General features: G+C 50.0%; 3 non-coding genes and 1 pseudogene across 3 annotated transcripts; 3 read left to right on the top strand and 1 right to left on the bottom strand.

The window, feature by feature from the left end:
* Positions 1–3,056: 3,056 nt before the first annotated feature.
* On the top strand, positions 3,057–3,128 carry trnap-agg (transfer RNA proline (anticodon AGG)). The gene has a single exon. It is a non-coding gene; the product is annotated as a tRNA-Pro (tRNA).
* A 2,115-nt stretch (positions 3,129–5,243) lies between these two features.
* On the top strand, positions 5,244–5,315 carry trnap-agg (transfer RNA proline (anticodon AGG)). Its single transcript has one exon. It is a non-coding gene; the product is annotated as a tRNA-Pro (tRNA).
* Positions 5,316–7,431: 2,116 nt separating this feature from the next.
* Positions 7,432–7,503, top strand: trnap-agg (transfer RNA proline (anticodon AGG)). The gene has a single exon. It is a non-coding gene; the product is annotated as a tRNA-Pro (tRNA).
* A 6,782-nt stretch (positions 7,504–14,285) lies between these two features.
* LOC138218843 (5S ribosomal RNA) lies at positions 14,286–14,404 on the bottom strand (annotated as a pseudogene).
* Between the last annotated feature and the right edge of the window lie 3,555 nt (positions 14,405–17,959).

The following is a 17,959-nucleotide window of genomic DNA, read 5'->3' as shown; positions in this document are numbered from 1 at the left end:
TTGGGATAACAATTGAATTCTCGAGCAGTAATGCAGTGAAGTTGAATACTCATCCAATCTCTGGGGATTCAGATATCCTGCGGACTCAAAGAAACAGTTGCAGGCTGTTGCTGTCCAATCCGCGCTCTCTGGCTCGGTGCCAGGCTGTGCTGTGCGGCTTGCGACGGTGCGCTGCTGATGCTCACTGACCGGCTAGTTAGTTTTGGCTTTAACTAGCAAAGTTTGCGCACAGGAGAAAAGATGACTGTGGGTCCCAGCAAGTCAGGAAGAAGACCAGTTCGTTCCTGATGAAGCGCTAGTTCTGAATAGTGATTCAGCTGTCCACAGTTCCAACCTGTTCACGAGGCCTGCTACTGGTGCTAACCTCGGGTGGATCCTCTGGTTACTCTCTGGCAACCTCCGCTCTAGACTCTTAGAACAAAGGAAAGTTCTGGCACTCGGACACACTGGCCGTTCCGTGGTTGTCTGGGCTGAGTCTCAGGATGGTCAGGAGGCGCTCTGCGAGAATGTCCTGCCCTTGGGAGCCTTCTGCTCCTGGGCCGTCCTGCCCTGGAATTCTCCTTTGAATTCCCTTTAGAAAAGTCCACAGAATTCTCCTGAATCTTACTACAGGCTCTCTGTGTTTCTTGTTTTTACCTGGAGGAACTTCAGCTCGTTGATTGGTGAAAGTTCCATGGGCATCAGAGTCCCACGTGGGTTACTTGGCCCTACCAGTCCCTGATTGGTTGATCAAGGTGAGATATGAGTCATTTACTCCTGACACCTAGGAATGCAGTCCAGATGTCCATCTGGCACTCCCTAGACAGATAGGCACCAATGGATGACCATTGATCATGATAGCCAGGCTTAGCTAAGTGCATCCCCCTTTGGGAGCTGTCCCTTATCAAAGGAAACCTTAAATCAGCCTGCATGAATAGTTTCTCTGTGGCTGCACCACAGAGATGAACAGAGATGGGGCCTCATTTGGGAAGGCTCAGAACACTTAATTCTTTCTTATTAATAAGCCTCGCTGCTACAACACATATGCAGTTTGAGCAAACATAAGACAATAACCAAGTACCACAAACTACCAGGCATCTAGTATCATTAGCAGTTCAGGTGGGGAGCTGCATCACCATGTGTAGGCTGCAAAGGAACAAGTAATAGGTCTATTCCATGCTTAAAAGAAAAGAAAGAAAACACAACATTTCAGCCGTGGAGCCCTCACACCTGAAGAAGGCTCCACAGCTGAAACGTTGTGTTTTCTTTCTTCTCTTTTCATCTAGTGTCATTAGCCTTTTAACAGTTCCTGTCAAAATAAAATAGAAATGGATAACATTCTAGAGAGAGTTTGAAATACCAAGGTACAATTTAAAACATATCTCTTCCACTACAACCACAATATTTTGGAGAGATCGTTGAACCTCACTGTTCTGACATGTCCGTTAGCCTCCGTCCTGCTTCAGCAATGAATGTGGCGGGGCACATTCTGAGGGAGATGAGGTCAATCATGTGGCAGGAAAACCACGCTATGCTTTTTTTTGAGATCCTGAAAAGGACAGAAGGGCCATGTATATGTGTGCAGCTGGATATGTAATTACAGGTGGCGTAGCAGATTCTGCTGAAGCCCCACTGCCTGGTGTGGACGGTAGCTGTGTATATTGCAGCAGAATTGTGCATGTGAGATCAAGGGGGCATGTCATGTGTTTCCGCATTTCACTCCCTTCAGTAGCACATGATTCCCTGAGTTCGTTGGATGACCTGTGGACCGATCTTTCACGATGAAGAATTCCTTAAGAAGAATAGATCTCGGCCCACCATCCCAATGCCTCCGTCTCAAAACAGCAACCTCCCACTGCCCTTAGTCTGCAAGGCAGTCCTTTCAAATGCGATGACAACGCCTAGACCTTCGTTGCCTTTTGTACGAGCTGAACTTTTGTGCTCATCAATTCAACGCTCTTTCCATCAACTCATCTTGTCTTTTGACGCTTCGTGTTTTGCGCTCCTTTGACTATTGGCATATCGGGTGACTGCAAACACTGAAGTTCTTGCTTACGGAGTGTGGAACATTGTTTTCAAGTGATCGCTGTTCTGTCATGGTGACGCCGAGTGAATCTTTCTTTGGCAACATGGGCAGGCTGACAGCAGTGCGAGCGAAAGTAATGGCAAATTTCTTGACTTATTTCTGAATGTGAATGTTCTTTAGAAAAGGGATGCGGCATTGCTTCTCGCCCGTGTAAAGGTCACGCATTCCAGACGTGGTTATGAGCGAACAGTTGCCGCAAGTGTTTGAAAAGAGCAAGAGAGGAAGCAGCCCTGCCCCGCGTGAGGATCAAACTCAGGCCCTTCAGATGACGAGACTGACGCACTACCAATTACGCCAACAAGCCCAGCTGCAGGACACACACTGGAAAGTTTGCCTCACATGGATTTCAGTCGCCCGTTCCCTAATCTTTAGACGCCCTCTGCTGAATGTTGCATTTGCCTTTTGATCTCACCGATACATTTTTGGTCTGTTTCTGTTGCGAGTCCGTCTTTCAGATCTCACCTAGCATAAGTCTCTCTGGCTGAAGTGGCCTCTCTGCTTCAGCATCGTGCCCTCACTCAGCCATTAAAAATGTCACTCGGACTTCTGATAAGCTGACATGAAATGTCAAGAGAGAGTGGTGGAGACGCTTAAGCCAGAGAGAAGATGAAAAGGGGGCGTGGCTGCGAAACGCTTGACAGCTGCACGATGCTCTCCCTGCAAGGCGTGACCACAGGCTAAAGGACACCTTTTGGCACATCAAGCTCTTAGCACACACCTGGAGGATGCGAGAATTGATCCTGCTACCTCCCACATGCAAAGCAAACGCTGTACCATACAAACCAACCCCCCTCGCTGGGGCTTATGCCTCGGCGTCACCTAGTGCCGCTTGTTCCCCTCTTACCGGGCACAGTTCACTGCCCTTCGTCTACAAGGCAGTCGTGTAATTGCTGCTTTCTTGACTTATTGATGAAGGTCTGACTGGACGAGCGAATGACGCCTCTCCCCCATCCTCAAGCTCGCGACAGATTGAAATTGAAAGTGCTGTTGTGGCTCGTTGGTCTAGTGGTATGATTCTCGCTTAGGGTGCGAGAGGTCCCGGGTTCAACTCCCGGATGAGCCCTTGTGTGCTCTTTTCCTCCTCTTCCACAAGACTGGGAACTGATATCCACATCACTTCGCAGCGTCTGCTTATGGCAAACGATGGAATGTGACTAATGACTTAAAGAGCCTGGTGAATTCTCATCACGTGGCACAATGAGAGCGTGCAGTCAGCTGTCCGAGGCGGCAACCTCATTGCTCGTTCAAAAGAACACGTACTGAAAACTCATCACCACTATGTCGTAGATGAGCACCGCGATCGCTTGTTGTCATGCGTCCTTACTTGGGAAATGCAGAAGCAAAAACTGCCCTCTCTCAGCCACCGAAACGTGTGCGGCTCGCCTTGCGCTCTCTGCGCCTCGCATATTTGTGGAGCTGTCTGCTCTTCTTTCTGTTGAAGTAATCAAGTTACGGGGCGTCCTGCAGCCTATGATGTTCTCACTGAGAGCTTTCAAGATTTGAAGGAAAACTACGAGCTTGATTGCTCAAGTCGAACGAATGTGATTGTTAAGCAATCGATGATCAAAAGCACGTCTTCTAACAATTCCTGAGAGTATTATCAGCACTGTTTTCACTCGGATATACTTTTCACTTGCTAAGCTGACAAATTGGACGAGAAAATGCCGGAGACGCACTCAGTGCAGACTGAGGTTGGGAAGGAGGTGTGGCCCTTCAACGCTTGACAATTGAAGGACATTCTCTCCGCAACGGAGGAGCACCTGTCAGAAGTCACAGAGGCTAAATGAGAGCACCAGGCTCCTGGAGCTCTAAACTCAGACCTGGAGGATGCGGGCATCAATCCCGCTACCTCTGGCATGCTAAGCGAGCGCTCTACCATTTGAGCTCATCCTCCTCGCTTCATGCTTCTCGGCATCATGTCTTACCGCCTCTGCCCCTCTTACCGGGCACCGCCCACTGCCCTTGGTCTGCAAGGCAGTCCTTTCAAGTGCGATGACGACGCTGGGACCTTCGTTGCCTATTGTACGAGCTGAACTTTTGTGCTCATCAATTCAACGCTCTTTCCATCAACTCATCTTGTCTTTTGACGCTTCGTGTTTTGCGCTCCTTTGACTATCGGCATATCGGGTGACTGCAATCACTGAAGTTCCTGCTTACGGAGTGTGGAACATTGTTTTCAAGTGATCGCTGTTCTGTCATGTTGACGCCGAGTGAATCTTTCTTTGGCAACATGGGCAGGCTGACAGCAGTGCGAGCGAAAGTAATGGCAAATTTCTTGACTTATTTCTGAATGTGAATGTTCTTTAGAAAAGGGATGCGGCGTTGCTTCTCGCCCGTGTAAAGGTCACGCATTCCAGACGTGGTTATGAGCGAACAGTTGCCGCAAGTGTTTGAAAAGAGCAAGAGAGGAAGCAGCCCTGCCCCGTGTGAGGATCAAACTCAGGCCCTTCAGATGACGAGACTGACGCACTACCAATTACGCCAACAAACCCAGCTGCAGGACACACACCGGAAAGTTTGCATCACATGGATTTCAGTCACCCGTTCCCTAATCTTTAGACGCCCTCTGCTGAATGTTGCATTTGCCTTTTGATCTCACCCATACATTTTTGGTCTGTTTCTGTTGTGAGTCCGTCTTTCAGATCTCACCTAGCACAAGTCTCTCTGGCTGAAGTGGCCTCTCTGCTTCAGCATCGTGCCCTCACTCAGCCATTAAAAATGTCACTCGGACTTCTGACAAGCTGACATGAAATGTCAAGAGAGAGTGGCGGAGACGCTTAAGCCAGAGAGAAGATGAAAAGGGGGCGTGGCTGCGAAACGCTTGACAGCTGCACGATGCTCTCCATGCAAGGCGTGACCACAGGCTAAAGGACACCTTTTGGCACATCAAGCTCTTAGCACACACCTGGAAGATGCGAGAAGTGATCCTGCTACCTCCCACATGCAAAGCAAGCGCTGTACCATACAAACCAACCCCCCTCGCTGGGGCTTATGCCTCGGCGTCACCTAGTGCCGCTTGTTCCCCTCTTACCGGGCATAGTTCACTGCCCTTCGTCTACAAGGCAGTCGTGTAATTGCGGCTTTCTTGACTTATTGATGAAGGTCTGACTGGACGAGCGAATGACGCCTCTCCCCCATCCTCAAGCTCGCGACAGATTGAAATGGAAAGTGCTGTTGTGGCTCGTTGGTCTAGTGGTATGATTCTCGCTTAGGGTGCGAGAGGTCCCGGGTTCAACTCCCGGACGAGCCCTTGTGTGCTCTTTTCCTCCTCTTCCACAAGACTGGGAACTGATATCCACATCACTTCGCAGCGTCTGCTTATGGCAAACGATGGAATGTGACTAATGACTTAAAGAGCCTGGTGAATTCTCATCACGTGGCACAATGAGAGCGTGCAGTCAGCTGTCCAAGGCGGCAACCTCATTGCTCGTTCAAAAGAACACGTACTGAAAACTCATCACCACTGTGTCGTAGATGAGCACCGCGATCGCTTGTTGTCATGCGTCCTTACTTGGGAAATGCAGAAGCAAAAACTGCCCTCTCTCAGCCACCGAAACGTGTGCGGCTCGCCTTGCGCTCTCTGCGCCTCACATATTTGTCGAGCTGTCTGCTCTTCTTTCTGTTGAAGTAATCAAGTTACGGGGCGTCCTGCAGCCTATGATGTTCTCACTGAGAGCTTTCAAGATTTGAAGGAAAACTACGAGCTTGATGGCTCAAGTCGAACGAATGTGATTGTTAAGCAATCGATGATCAAAAGCACGTCTTCTAACAATTCGTGAGAGTATTATCAGCACTGTTTTCACTCGGATATACTTTTCACTTGCTAAGCTGACAAATTGGACGAGAAAATGCCGGAGACGCACTCAGTGCAGACTGAGGTTGGGAAGGAGGTGTGGCCCTTCAACGCTTGACAACTGAAGGACATTCTCTCCGCAACGGAGGAGCACCTGTCAGAAGTCGCAGAAGCTAAACAAGAGCACCGGGCTTCCGGAGATCCAAACTCAGACCTGGAGGATGCGGGCATCGATCCCGCTACCTCTTGCATGCTAAGCAACGCTCTACCATTTGAGCTAATCCCCCTCGCTTCATGCGTCTCGGCATCATGTCTTACCGCCTCTGCCCCTCTTACCGGGCACCGCCCACTGCCCTTGGTCTGCAAGGCAGTCCTTTCAAGTGCGATGACGACGCTGAGACCTTCGTTGCCTATTGTACGAGCTGAACTTTTGTGCTCATCAATTCAACGCTCTTTCCATCAACTCATCTTGTCTTTTGACGCTTCGTGTTTTGCGCTCCTTTGACTATCGGCATATCGGGTGACTGCAAACACTGAAGTTCTTGCTTACGGAGTGTGGAACATTGTTTTCAAGTGATCGCTGTTCTGTCATGTTGACGCCGAGTGAATCTTTCTTTGGCAACATGGGCAGGCTGACAGCAGTGCGAGCGAAAGTAATGGCAAATTTCTTGACTTATTTCTGAATGTGAATGTTCTTTAGAAAAGGGATGCGGCGTTGCTTCTCGCCCGTGTAAAGGTCACGCATTCCAGACGTGGTTATGAGCGAACAGTTGCCGCAAGTGTTTGAAAAGAGCAAGAGAGGAAGCAGCCCTGCCCCGTGTGAGGATCAAACTCAGGCCCTTCAGATGACGAGACTGACGCACTACCAATTACGCCAACAAGCCCAGCTGCAGTACACACACCGGAAAGTTTGCCTCACATGGATTTCAGTCGCCCGTTCCCTAATCTTTAGACGCCCTCTGCTGAATGTTGCATTTGCCTTTTGATCTCACCGATACATTTTTGGTCTGTTTCTGTTGCGAGTCCGTCTTTCAGATCTCACCTAGCACAAGTCTCTGTGGCTGAAGTGGCCTCTCTGCTTCAGCATCGTGCCCTCACTCAGCCATTAAAAATGTCACTCGGACTTCTGACATGCTGACATGAAATGTCAAGAGAGAGGGGCGGAGTGACGCTTAAGCCAGAGAGAAGATGAAAAGGGGGCGTGGCTGCGAAACGCTTGACAGCTGCACGATGCTCTCCATGTAAGGCGGGACCACAGGCTAAAGGACGCCTTTCGGCACATCAAGCTCTAAGCACACACCTGGAGGATGCGGGAATTGATCCTGCTATCTCCCACATGCAAAGCAAGCGCTGTACCATACAAGCCAACCCCCCTCGCTGGGACTTATGCCTCGGCGTCACCTATTGCCGCTTGTTCCCCTCTTACCGGGCACAGTTCACTGCCCTTCGTCTGCAAGGCAGTCGTGTAATTGCAGCTTTCTTGACTTATTGATGAAGGTCTGACTGGACGAGCGAATGGCGCCTCTCCCCATCCTCAAGCTCGCTGACAGATTGAAATGGAAAGTGCTGCTGTGGCTCATTGGTCTAGTGGTATGATTCTCGCTTAGGGTGCGAGAGGTCCCGGGTTCAACTCCCGGACGAGCCCTCGTGTGCTCTTTTCCTCCTCTTCCACAAGACTGGGAACTGATATCCACATCACTTCGCAGCGTCTGCTTATGGCAAACGATGGAATGTGACTAATGACTGAACGAGCCTGGTGAATTCTCATCACGTGGCACAATGAGAGCGTGCAGTCAGCTGTCCAAGGCGGCAACCTCATTGCTCGTTCAAAAGAACACGTACTGAAAACTCATCACCACTGTGTCGTAGATGAGCACCGCGATCGCTTGTTGTCATGCGTCCTTACTTGGGAAATGCAGAAGCAAAAACTGCCCTCTCTCAGCCACCGAAACGTGTGCGGCTCGCCTTGCGCTCTCTGCGCCTCACATATTTGTCGAGCTGTCTGCTCTTCTTTCTGTTGAAGTAATCAAGTTACGGGGCGTCCTGCAGCCTATGATGTTCTCACTGAGAGCTTTCAAGATTTGAAGGAAAACTACGAGCTTGATGGCTCAAGTCGAACGAATGTGATTGTTAAGCAATCGATGATCAAAAGCACGTCTTCTAACAATTCGTGAGAGTATTATCAGCACTGTTTTCACTCGGATATACTTTTCACTTGCTAAGCTGACAAATTGGACGAGAAAATGCCGGAGACGCACTCAGTGCAGACTGAGGTTGGGAAGGAGGTGTGGCCCTTCAACGCTTGACAACTGAAGGACATTCTCTCCGCAACGGAGGAGCACCTGTCAGAAGTCGCAGAAGCTAAACAAGAGCACCGGGCTTCTGGAGATCCAAACTCAGACCTGGAGGATGCGGGCATCGATCCCGCTACCTCTTGCATGCTAAGCGAGCGCTCTACCATTTGAGCTAATCCCCCTCGCTTCATGCTTCTTCGCATCATGTCTTACAGTATTTGTCGCATTTTGAACATGTGCACACAGCGGTCCCCCCGGGTTCCAGTTAGTGCGTAATTACGCATCGATGAAAAACGAAATTAGCTCACTGAAAGTTTGATGTAGAGAATTTGGAAATTTCCACAAGTTGTGGTCTTTAAAATGCATTTGGTTTGAAGACGTTCTGTGCTTCCATTGTGAAAATATGGACAAAACAATATTTGAGCGTGGTAAAAAAAAGTCATAAAAATGACAAAGTGAATGCTGAGAAAGCATTCACAATGCATTTTATACACAAATCAAGTGTTTTTGTAACTCGCGGAATTTCGCGGAAGCACTACAGGCGTGCCAAAATCGTTTTCGAACTTCAAGCTAATTTTACCCCGGTCTTAGAGAAAGGACTGCCTTTCACTTCTCTGTGTTTTCTTTCACAGCGCTATGCACTTTTTCATTGCTCTCACTTTCAGAGCCTCTGCACAGCACACGACTCGACATCAGGAAGCACATTGAAGTGAAAGCAGAAAGCACTGCGACATGCACTGTGCAGATCCCGCCACACTAAGAGGTGAGTGGGTCTGTTCGATCACAGCGCTAGGCGAATCCCCAAACAGTGTGCGTGGTAACAAAAAAAGCTGCTTTGTTTTGAACTAGGGACATTCCACGTGTGAAGCTAACGTGATAACCACTACACTATGGAAACGGTGGGAAATTGTGCCCAGTGGCCCAGTGCTGAGCTTCGCCAATGCTATTCAGGGGCTATTCAGGGGCTATTCAGGGGCCAATGCTATTCGATGTGAATTGAATGCTATTCAACTCGCCAATGCTATTCAGGGGTGGAAAAGGGTGGAGCCGTGTGTGTCTTTTGTTCAAAGACACCCCCATCTCAGAGCCGGAAGTACAGGCCTTCCTCCCGCAGGTCCACAAAGATGTTATTTTTTAAGAAGATCCTGCGAAAGTCGGCCATCTGCCTCTCAGCCCTGCAGTAGGCCAGGCTGAGAGAAAAGCAGTCCTTCACCCTGGCAATGTACAGCCTGACAAGGTCTGGCTTCAGGCCATTGTACATCATGAGGTTCCTCCTCTCCCAGACAGCTGTCCTCGCTAGGCTGAGGAGGAAGTTCACTAAAATGGCGTTAACCCCAACCCTCAGACCCGCGGTACCCAAAGAGGAACAGCTCTTTCCAGGGCACCCCGTCAAGAACAGCTCCTCGAACAGAGCGAAACAGGCTATCCAGCAGATACGTCAAGTACGCCCTGGCTCGAGCTGGGGGAAGATCTTACCCCAGAACACCTCTGAGACCGGCACTCTGAAGCGTTTCGCCACCATCAGCCTGTAGAACATGCTGGTGGTGCACCCCAGGAGGTCCACCCCATGGTCCCCCCACTTCACCCTCAGCTCTGGCCAGGCCGGGCCTGCTGCCCCGTCTTGTAGATGGAGCTTCTCCAGCCAACTGTCCGGGAGACCGAGTTTGAGCTGCTCATAATCCTGACGGATCTTACTGACAGGCAGCTCGTCGTCGACCTCTCGCACAGCGTCGACAATAGCCTGGGTGGGACAGAAATCCGTCCTTTACTTCATAAAAAGATCCTTGACCTTGGATATGCCAGCCTCGTAGAGCTTCCAATTTAATTGGCCCTCATCTTAATGAGCTTCTCCTTCCACAGGAGAAGCCCAGTGGCCTGCTCATCAGCGTTAATGTAGATGCCAAGGACCTTCAGGTGACCCGTCTCAACCCTGAAAGGGTAGCCGAAGAGCGGGGCAAGGTCTGCCCTCCCCACCGGCATGACCTCAGACTTCTCCAAGTTTACCTTGGCGCCCGAGGCAGCGCAGTAGGCCTGCACCACCTCCAAAATGGCTGAGATCTCCGCCACCTCTGCCAACGTCAATGTGGTGTCGTCAGCATATTGGTATATCAACGAGGTGCCGGTGCCCCCAGGCAAGGTCACTGGAAAGAAGCTCGTGAGGGAACCATTCACCTTGACACAGCTCACGATCCCCTTGTACACGAGCCTCACCCTGGAGATGAAGGCCTCGCCAAAGCCAAAGCTCTTCAAGACCTCAAACAGGAAGGAATGCTCCACCCTGTCGAAGGCCTTCTCCTGGTCCAGTTTCAGGACGTATCCACCCCTCGGCTGCTCCCGCATAAGGTCCATAACATCTCTGATGGAGCACACCGTGTCCACAATGTCTCTCCACTTGAGGCAGTAGGTCTGCGAAGGCGACAGGATCCTGGGCAGAACCTTCCCGAGCCTGAGGGAGAGAACACGAGTTAGGATCTTATAGTCCGTGTTCAACAGGCTGATCGGGCGAAAGTTTTTCAAAAGGGAGGGATCCCCCTGCTTTTTGTAGACAAGAGAGATCACCCCCCTTCTCATAGATGGGGTCAGAGCGCCGGTCCTGGCAATCTCCTGGAACAACTCCAGAAGGAGGGGCCCCAGGGACTGCTGGAAGTGTCTGTAGAGCTTGGAGGAGAGCCCGTCCCACCCAGGGCTCTTGTTAGGAGACGAGCCCCGAAGTGCTTCAAGCACTTCCTCCAAGCTCAGTGCACTGTCACAGAGCTCACGATCGCTCTGTGACAGGCGGGTACTCACCTCAGCCAGCATGGCCCGGGTCTGCTGCTCATCCACCCCTTCGGACCAGAACAAGGCACTATAAAAAGAAAACACCTCATTCCTAACGGCCTCGGGGGCAGGGAGCCGCACACCGTCCTCTCCCACCAGCTCCTCAATGAAGGAGCTGCGCTGCCTCTCCTGCTCCAGGCCGAAAAAGAACCTCGTGCTCTTCTCGCCCTCGGCCAGATACTGGGCTCTGCTGCGCACCCTGGCTCCTCTCCACTTCTCCTCCTCCAGGGCTTGCAGCTCACCCCTCAGCTCCAGCAAGAGCTCGCAGCCCCCGCCGTGATCTGCCAGGAGCCCGAGCTCTGAGGTGATCCGAGCCCGAAGCTCTCTCTCCCGCCTGGCCTTCTCCCGCCCCTGGGACAGGCCATACGAGATACTGAACTCTTTGATCCCGTACTTGAGATTATCCCACCTGACCAGCTTTTCTGACCTATACAGGGGACACTGCAGCTGCTGCCGGATTAGGTCTTCTATGCCCTGACAGAATGAAGCCTCCCCCAGGAGCGCGTTATTAAAGCACCAGGGGCAGGGGCCCCGGTCCTCCTGTGCCCCTGCTACAGAGAAGTGAAGCACAGCATGGTCGCTCAGGGTCGTGAACACATAGCGCATACGGCTCAGGCACGGGAAGAGACTCATGTGCCCCAGCAACAGGTCGATCCGGCTCTGTCTCAAGACACCTTCAACGACCTGCCGCCGAAAAAAGTCCCTCCGCGCACCATAAGCCTGACACCACGCATCCACGAACCCGTGAGCCTCCGCACTGTGCTCCAGGAAGCTGCGAGCAGCGCTGCTCTTAAAGGTCATCCCAACCGCGACATTGAGCGCACTCAGTGCACAGTTAAAATCTCCGACGACCAGCCCTGGCTGCTTGAAGAAGGCGAGCCGCTCAGCTTCCCCATTGGGGGCGTAGATGTTGCTCAGCAGCACGGACTGTCCCAGAAACCCGAGACAGACCTGCAGGAGCCGGCCGTCCGTGTCGCGGTGCAGGAGCCTTACGCTCTCGTACACTCCCCTCCTCACCAGCACGGCCACCCCCCTCCTGCACAGGCTGGAGGCGTTGGTGTAAAACAGCTCCTAGTCCCACTGTGCTCGCACCTCTTGGACACACTCCTCGTCCCAGAAGGTCTCCTGGAGGCAGACAACATCCGTCCGCCCCAGCAGAGCTAACACTGCCCCGAGCTTCGCTCTGTCCCTCAGCCCGTTGGCATTTAAAGAGGCGAAAGATGCCATCACGTATATGGCCAGGAAAGAGTGAAGTTAATTCTCCGGCCCGCACAACAGTTTCCCCGCCCTTTCTGCCACATTCTCATTGCCAACACTTGCTGCTTCCTCCCCACCTCCTGTCTCCGCCACCGCAGAGACATCAAGGATGGGTCTGCGGACAACTCTTGAACTGGGATTGAGGTTGGGCTGAGGCCTGACGTGGTGCCACTGGATCCCGGCCTTCGAGGGCCCAGGCGGTTGTACCCCGGCTCGCCCACTCCTCTCCCCCTCCTCCCTGTCCTCCCTCTCCACCCCATCCATCTCCACCACCTCTCCTTCCCCCTCCATCTTCATGCCCTGTAATTCCCCCTCCTCTGTCCCTGCCCCATCCATCTCCAGACACCCATCCTCCATTCCTTCTTCCACCACTTCCCCTACCTCTCCTCCCACGACCATATCCAACTCCCCTTCCACAGTCTCTGCCAACGGTGCCTGACCGAGTATTGAAGAGGCTCCCTCACCAGGCAGGGCAGTGTCTTGTGGCCGCTGCAGGGCAACCGGGCGCTTCCCCTCAGGCTCCTCTGGTGGTGGTGGTGTCCGTAGGATCTCAGCTGCACCACGCTGCACTGCCGCCTGTTGTGGAGAAACCTTCCTCCGCTTCTCTTGCGGCACAGAGTGGGACGCAGCAGGTCTGTTAGGGCAACGGGGCGCCCCTGCTGGTGGAGATGCTGGCTGGTCCCCGGCTCCTTTCTGCTGCGCTGTACCCAGGATTGGAGGGGCCTCCCTCTGCCTCTCCCCCATCACCGGCTGGGGCGTTGCTGGCTCACTGGGGTCCTGGGGCACCGCTGCTGGCAACTCTCCATGCTCAGCTGCAGCGGCCACCCGTAGTCCATCTTCAACCCCTTCAGCGTTGCTCCTGCTCCGGCTGGATCTTCCGGCTCCGGCTCGCAGTTGCAGCTCATGAGCGCATGGAGGCAGTCCGGGCACTTGGCAGCGGTGCAGTTCCTGGCGCGGTGGCCGGGCTGTCTGCAGTCATAGCAGAGGAACTCAGGGCAGTCCTTGGCCATGTGCCCCGAGTCCAGGCAGACATGACACACCCTTTGTTGCTGGTCGTGGAGGACCCTGAAGTACTGCCCCCCCTCTGCCGTGGCGAAGCGGGTGCTGTATGGCAACGAGGCTACATGCTCGGGAAAGCGAATCCGAACAAACCTCGTGCCATCAGCAATGGTGGTCCCGGGGTAGTGGCGCATCCTGATGTCCGAAATCACTCTCGCCCCCCAGCTACTCAGCTTCTCCTTGATAGTCTAATCTGAGATATATGCCGGGAGGTGGAAGAAGGACACCACTACCTCCTTACGCTCCAGCCAGCGGCAGTAACAGGGTGTGGCCTGCACATCCAGCCCCACAGTCACCGTGTCTGCATGTTCCTTTGAGTCCAGAGTCAGTTCAAACTCTTTTGGCGTCTGGGGGCGGCAGGCAAAAAGAGAGCCCTCCCCACAGACGCCGTGCACCGCTGCGATAATAGCACCCGCAGACGGTTTCTCCACGCCGCTCACATCCACCACAACAGTATGCACCCTTGCAAAAACCCGCCGGGGGAGTCGGTCCGAATTCCTCATCCTTCTCTTTCCTACACCACTCTCCTCCTCCACTACAATAACATTCTCTGCCTCCATGTTTTTTCCTTCCATTAAAACACAAACAGGACTCAGAAAGCAACAAAAAAGCAACAAAAAAAACCCCAAAAGTCTCTCCCCTCCCCAAACAGAGCTAGGCTGAAGGGGAGGGCTTCAAAAATCAACCAAAAACACCAAAAAACCACAAAAATCAAAGTCTTACTTAAGGCAAACAAATCCTCTGTTCCTCTTCTTCTTCTCCTTCTTATAGAGAGGACAGCTCCGTCACCTCTTTTACGACGCTGCTTTTTTTCCCTTGCGTTTTTCTCTTCTTCCACGTTCTCTCTCTTCACTGAGAATAGAATAAAAAATGCTCACGCTAATACACAAGCACCCGTGTCTCGCCAAAGCTGACAAATAAACAGACGGACAAGCCGCACTGCACGTGTGAACAGGGGAATGAGCGAGCGAGCGGGGATAGGGCGCCTCCTACGCTTAAAAGCTTACAGCACCTGGTATTCCAAGGACGTCTCTCATCCAAGTACTAACCAGGCCCATCCCTGTTTAGCTTCCGAGATCAGACAAGATCAGGTGTGCTCAAGGGGGTGTGGCCGTAAGCGAGAGCAAGGCTCGCTTGCACCCTTCTTATTGAGAGGACAGCTCCGTCACCTCTTTTATGACGCTGCTTTTTTTCCCTTGCGTTTTTCTCTTCTTCCCACATTCTCTCTCTTCACTGCCTTCGTCCCCGCTCTATTTCACTTCAGCCTTTCACTCTTGCTTCCTTCCAATGAGGACGGAGCTGCGGGAGAAAGGGCGCTATAGAGGATCGCTGTGGAGAGCTGCTGCTGTGCTTTGACATCTGAGCTCTGTGGAAAACGATCTCAATACAATTCTGAAAAACACGACTCCCCGAACGCCAGCCGAACAAGTCTTGAAGTGGAAATCTAATAAGTAAATTGTTTCTTAAAATGTAGAGAGCTTTGCAAGAAATATATTGGTGCTTTAATATAATATATTTCAAGGATGTAAATGCTGTGCTACAGTACGTGCAGAATTTTAGAAAACAGTGCATCAACAAAGTACACTGTTTAGGTTACTTTAGAAGACAATGTACCAAAACAATATATGCTGTCTGGGTCGTTAGAATTAGCTGAAAGTAACTGATTAGCTTTGAATAACAAATCTAGTGCTTCTTCTCTCGCTTTTTGATGTAATCTGTTTTCTCTTAGGGAAAGGGGAACTTTTAGAAGGGACAAAGCGCTGAGCTTTTTTACAGCGCAACGTCTTTTAAAAACCCTGTACTGCTTGTAACAAATTGAGTCTCTGGTTGCACTTTGCGAAGTGGCAGCAGGGCTTGCAATATTGAAATAAAGACCTTACTCAGGTGAGAACTCTCTCTTGTAGTTCCATGACAATTTGGGGGCTCGTCCGGGATCAGAAACCTGAACGCGAACGGCTGCTGAAACTCCATCCGGACCCTGACAATTTTAGCAAAATTGGACGAACCTCGCAGGATAAATTGTTTATCCTTCCAGAGACGCGTCTGGAGAATTGGCAGCTGTCTGACGCCAGTAAGTGATCCTTAAAAATTAATAGTTTGAGAAGCGAGCCACAGGGGTGTTCTCACGCGGGTTTGATGAGTCTGGGACTCATATAAAGAACTTATCTTAACACAGACGTGTGGTTTTTGCTCTGCGGAGTAGTTGATGTGATAAGGTTCTAAGTAAGGCACCGATCGGTAAAAATGGGAAATTAAAATTCAAAGATGAAAATGGGACCGAGCAGTCCAGCAAAAGTACATGTACGACAAATTCAGAGAAACAATTATAGCCTGGGTTAGAGTAAAAAAAATGTTTTATGTTCATGAACTGTAAAGCTAGGGTAATAGGTGTAAGGGAACTTGCACATAATTTATATATGATAATTAGGGGCCCATAACTATGAAGGATCTTTGTAAGTGAATCAGAATGGACAGAGGAAAGTTGAATTAGGAAAAAGAAGTTTCCTGAAGAAGGTGAAACTTAGAAGAGAAGGAGAAGAAAGGAAAGAAAGTGAATTGGAAAACTTATGTAATGGAAAGAGGAATCACAGAAATAATGGGAAGCTTCAAAAAAGACTAGTCTTGAAACTAAAGAACAGCAAGCTGCAGCTAAAGTCATGGCCATGCCTTCTAAAAAGAAAAAGTCTCCACCGAAACTAGAAAGCGGTCCGGAGCCAAAGCCTTTTCACTTGTTCGTGAAATGCTAATGTGCACTTTTACAGGTCCAGAAGGAACTCCAGCATATGTACATTGACATTGGTCTCCTAGTGAATTATTTGCATTAGTTAAGTCTTTTCCTAAATTGCCTGATGACCGTAAAGAATTTCGAAGAAAGGCAAGCCTTGTTCTTGATTGTCTTAAGCCTAATTACAGTGACATAACCTTGTTGCTAGATCATATTGTTCCTAAAGGTTTACAACGTCCTCTAAAAAGGAGGAGGCAGATTGGCGGATACGTGACCCAAATGATGAAGAAGTATCCATCTAAATTAAACCACACGGACATGGAGAGGAAAAGTTAGGCGGCCGCTTCTAAAAAGAGGTAAGGACTCCTCTTTTCTAAAAAGTCCCTTGTCCTCTCCATGTTGCTGTGGTGCTGAAGCAAGTACAACAGAAAAATGAGTTAATGGTGTATGTGTTTTTAGATGCCTGTATTGTGAAGGTGGGGTAGAAAAAAAGGGATAGCTGAAGGAATAGCGTCTCGCCCTGCCCGTGCGAAACAATCCAGGTGTTGCATCCTGGTACACGACTGCAGTACGGCTGAAGGTAGTAACTAGAACTGTACTCGCAGAAGAGCCGAAAATGGTAACTCGATTCAACTGTGTGTTTAAAGCCAGGATTTGGAACCTGGTCCGTGTTCCCGAATTGTGATAGTTCGTCAGTTTGTCTCGACTGGGGGGTTCCGCGGGGCGCGTGGGAGACATGTAAATGGTTTGGTGTGAAGAAAAAAAAAAGTTTGATTAATCCAAAGAGAAACTTAAAAGAAATATGTCAGACGGAATATAGGCTGAACAGGAATGTAGAAAAGTGTATGAACATTTGGATAAAAATAAACAATATTTAGAGGAATATTTGAGAATTCAACAGAATATCATAGATGAGACGCAAAAATCTCTGATGGAAAAGCTAAAAGCAATGGCTGAACGAAACGAAGTTATATATGCAGAAAAAGAAACAGCAAAAGAAGAAATAGAACGCCTTAAGAGAGAATCTAGGAGAAGGGTGGGAATTAGTGATGATGTTGCCAAGAATGTACAACTATGCTTTCCTGATATTACGGACAGCGGAGACAGATTTGATTTAATAACTCGCGAAGCATGCATCCAGAAGTGCGAGCGCTGCAAATGGGAGGTAAAAAGACTCCCAAAGAGGAGAAAAGGGTGCCGCCAGTTTGTCCAAATTATTGTGCGACTTTAATGTTATACCGAGATATAAAACCCCAAAGACAAAACTATTAATAAGCTGGTGTGCAGTTACTAAAAAAAAGGTGTTTTTGGGAGAAATTGTAAGAAAGAGGCTTGATTTCACAATTAAAGAACATGTCAGAAGCTGAAACGAGAGCCGTGCGTGAACTAACAGTTTTAATCTAGTAAGCCCCTCTGTAGCCTTCCTGAATTTATCTCAGGATTTAAATAAAAGTGAAATAATCTTACAGTGTGCAGTAACTGGGGGACACAGGAGCACAGCTGTCCTGTTTTTAGACTAAAACAGTATAAAGATGTGATATAAAGTTTTCTAACGGGTAACAGGAGGCTACAGGAGAAGGGGTGCAAGGGTTGTGTTTAAAGCAAATATAAGCTGTCACAGTCTGCTTGGGAAAAGATGTACAGTTTCAACTACTGATGTGGGTGGGGGACACCACAGACTTATTTTAGGCCCAGACTGCAGCATTTTATAAGGAATTACTGCATGAAATAGCATTTATGTAAACTAACTCAATAGAGTTATGTGATATTGTGATTGTTTTACCTAATGAGGGAATCCATAAGGCCGGGCTACTCCAAGTATTGGATCTAAAGAGGAAAAAAAGGAGTATAAAACCAACTACATGATAAAGCCAGGGTGAATGCCTTCTCAGAACGAGCTTGTCTAGTGACGTATTGGTTTAAGGGGGGTAGTGCAGTCTAAAGACAAA

The sequence above is a fragment of the Lepisosteus oculatus genome, chromosome 14, assembly GCF_040954835.1.
Source record: "Lepisosteus oculatus isolate fLepOcu1 chromosome 14, fLepOcu1.hap2, whole genome shotgun sequence".
In the NCBI taxonomy this organism is placed as follows: Eukaryota; Metazoa; Chordata; class Actinopteri; order Semionotiformes; family Lepisosteidae; genus Lepisosteus; species Lepisosteus oculatus.
Note: the sequence above shows the minus strand (reverse complement) of the source record. Positions and strands in the feature narration are given on the sequence as shown.